Here is a 3495-nt window from a genome sequence, read left to right as displayed (position 1 = left end):
GCCCTCCGCCTTCAAGGGTAAACTTAGGTTGAGTGTACCCTTGTATTGGGATGTTATAATGTAATCGTAGGGGTGTTGGTTAGGAAGAGATTCCGATCAACATTCGTATGGGATTACTGTTCCATCACTGAGAAATTATGGTTGATCTAATCTAGAGATCCCTCGGTCCAAATCACCCTTGCATCTTTTGTTCTTCATCCATGTATCATGATAACCTCTCAAAGGGATCCGCATCCTTAGGCCTTTGCATTTCATCGTTGTTCTTGTAATCTCTTACTTAATTCTTAAATTTGTGTAGCCATATCTTTTGTATTTTCTTGCATCTAGTAGAGTAAATTCTCTTTTTTAAGATGTTGGGTAAGATAGTAGGCGGCGAAAGAGTAAAAGTAGATCCTTAACCCTGAGGAATGCGATCCTTGTGCCTTTACATGAGGTATTACTTGGCGATCCCGTACACTTGCGGAGAAGCAATCACCCCATCTTCACTTCCATTTTCATCTTCATCTTCATCTTCAGTTTCTTGTCGTTCTTTAACAATGAATTTATCTCCTCAAATATACCATTGGCAAGAACAATTGGGTTTTCAAGTTTCTCTAAAGGAGTAACATATGCAGAAATGCATATTTCATCTTCTTGATAAATGTCATCAACTAAATCAGCTGTATTTTCTTCATGAGTCTTCCTTGTAGAAACATGAAATGTACTCCTTGCCTTTGTTTTAAAAATGACCCACCAATCACGGCAATCTCTCTTACTAGAGGGATAAGAAATATAACAAACTTGGTGACCTTGATCAGCTAAAACAAAGGGTTCATTGCTAAGAAGTGCTGATTTATGTTTAATTTCAACAAGACCATGATGAGGATCAATAACCCATTTTTCCATGTCAAACCAATGACATTTAAAAGTATAACTTTCTTTCCAACTCCAAAATACTCTAATTGGATAATATCCTTCAAGACACCATAAAATTCTTTCTCATGATCATTGTAAGAACTCCCTTTCACGCAAACTCCATTATTTTTTGTATTGCGGTTATTCCTATAGTCTTGCGTGTGGAACTTGAAACCATTTATAAAATAATCTTTGTAACATTGAGCAATTCGTCCAGGACCATATGACATTTTGACAACACGAGAATCAATTTCATCTTTATGTTTGGTCACCTAAAAGTGTAAGACATAGATCATTAATGTGCCACAAATATACGCATTCACTAGTAATACAACCATATTTTTATATAAAAATTACAAATTGTCTATACCATTTTGAGAAATCTTGTATCTCATAATTTCTCTAGTTCCTTGTAAGATATATTCACACATTCTTTTTTGTCATTTTATCGAACAGCCTATATTTAAGAAAATAAAGTTAGTGATATTGATTAAGTTTAAATTTGTATTTTGCACCATAAATACTAGTTACAAAATAATACTTACTCCATATATAGATATATCTCCTCGCAATTCATAAGTACATATAGCTCTACAGCATAATGTTCTACATCTTCTAGAAATATAGCATTATTCATTGGCCCAAAACGTCGACCAAGATGAGAGAAAATTGAAAGTCATCCTACAGATTCTACATCTCCACCATCGTCATTGAGAGGTACATGATTTAATCTTGTTTCCACAGTAGATTCAAAATACAACAAACAAAATGATGAGATTTCTTGTGTGATATGTGCCTAGCATATAAATCCTTCCACACATGCTTGATTTTTCACCTTTTTCTTTAAATGATGCAAAAACCTAAACATCATAAAAGGAACTATAAGGTTTAGGTTATAATGTAAAATATTAGAATAGAAAATACAACAGAATACTACCTTTCAAACAAATACATCCAACGATGTTATAGGTTCCAACAACTCACATTCGAAATTCATGTGCTCTAAGAATAGCCCAATAAGCTTACATCCATCTAGTGACACTTCTAAGAAAAATAAAATAAATAAATAAATACAAAAATTAATTAAAAAAACAAAGATCTAAACAATCTTAACAAGCTTCAAATCGCAACTGAAAATTCAAAAACCTAGTTCTACAAACAAATACTCTCTATAAACCTCATTAATCAAAAGATCTTAAAAGTTTATAGCAGTGGATTTTATGACATCAAGGAAAACAAAAAAGCAAAATACCTTAAATAAAGAGCACAAGAACCTTGACCATCAAATAATCTAGGATTAGATATGCTTTAGCAACAGATTTCCCTTCTGAAAAAAAAATCCCATTGATAAAACAAGCAAAACAAAATCAAACATCAATTCTATAATCCATAAACAAAACATCACCTACTATTGCCTCACAAGAATCACATTCCAATTCCGAGGGGCTAAATAAGAGAAAGAAGGCTGGGAATCTGAATTGTACCTTCATAAAAGAAATAAACAGGTGTTTGTGATGAGAATGAAGATGAAATTTTTGGAAGAGAGATCAGAGAGATGAACAGAGATTAATACCAAGGGGTGTAGAATTCAGAGGCCTTGATGAAGGAGAAAGCGTCAGAGAAGGAGAAACCAGCTTGGAAGACTTCTTGTATCAATAGATGCAATCTTCAGAGCATGAATAGGGAATAGATCAACTGCCGTCGATTTGGAATCACCAGCCAAAAGGTTCTCATCGATCCAGAAAAAATTAAGAATAGAAAAGACAACCAAAGCAAAAATTAATAGACTGTAAACCACTAGATACTTCATTAAAATAACAGTTTGATTTCATTCTCAAAAAATCACAGCAAAGAAAAAACTCAATAATGCCTTCCCAAATTCATCACCATGGAAAACCAACAAGAAACCACAACACTCCACTAAAAGCACCATGTAATTTCATTTCCAAAACTCATAGTTTATTACATGCTAACATTCCAAAACTAGAAGAAAGAAGTCAGGAATCAACAAGAAATAGAACCAGAGATGGCTTTCTCAAACTCATCATCCATAGCATAACACAACAACCATAAGAAAAAAATCATACCATCCAAAAGATCAGGAAAGACAACTGAAAATCAGTAAAAGGCTCACCGGCGATGATCCTCCGGTGGTGGATCACGGGTGAGATCACAGCTCAGTTGGAGGAGACTTGGATGGATCGAAGACTCGGACAAAGGAGTGGCATTGCGATCAAGGATAAGGGTTGCTGATGCTTTTGCTTTTGCTTTTGCTTTTGCTTCTGCCCTTGTCCACATGGATGAATCCCTACCGTTTGATGTTCTTTAGTTGCGCGCCATTGGAAAAAAAATATAAGTTTGGTTTTTATTAATCAATTCTGGCCAACTGAAATAAATAAAAAATTTTAATTAATTAATTAATTAAATTAGTATAAATATATGAGAAATGTTCTAGATTGAAGTAAGATAAATAAATAAATGGAGAAATTGAGATGATGGACGAATTTGGGAATGAGCAATGCCTTATTTTTGATAAAAGTTGGCAAATTTGGGAGATTAATTTTTATTATTATGGATAAAAACTTACTCAATTTTAGATTT

General features: G+C 33.5%; 1 long non-coding RNA gene across 5 annotated transcripts; it reads right to left on the bottom strand.

The window, feature by feature from the left end:
• Window positions 1-703: 703 nt before the first annotated feature.
• On the bottom strand, window positions 704-3172 carry LOC120279470. 5 transcript variants are annotated; one of them, XR_005541922.1, is made up of 7 exons: window positions 3029-3167; window positions 2468-2589; window positions 2304-2378; window positions 2147-2221; window positions 1832-1938; window positions 1265-1754; window positions 752-1166 (listed from the first exon to the last, which is right to left on the bottom strand). It is a non-coding gene; the product is annotated as an uncharacterized LOC120279470 (long non-coding RNA). The 5 variants fall into 5 exon arrangements; XR_005541923.1 differs by having other exon boundaries at window positions 704-1166; window positions 1832-1935; window positions 2300-2378; window positions 2468-3172; XR_005541920.1 differs by having other exon boundaries at window positions 725-1166; window positions 2300-2378; window positions 2468-3171.
• Between the last annotated feature and the right edge of the window lie 323 nt (window positions 3173-3495).

This window comes from Dioscorea cayenensis, chromosome 16 (assembly GCF_009730915.1).
Source record: "Dioscorea cayenensis subsp. rotundata cultivar TDr96_F1 chromosome 16, TDr96_F1_v2_PseudoChromosome.rev07_lg8_w22 25.fasta, whole genome shotgun sequence".
NCBI lineage: Eukaryota > Viridiplantae > Streptophyta > Magnoliopsida > Dioscoreales > Dioscoreaceae > Dioscorea > Dioscorea cayenensis.
The sequence above is the reverse complement of the archived record's forward strand: the minus strand, read 5'-3'. Positions and strand labels throughout refer to the sequence as shown.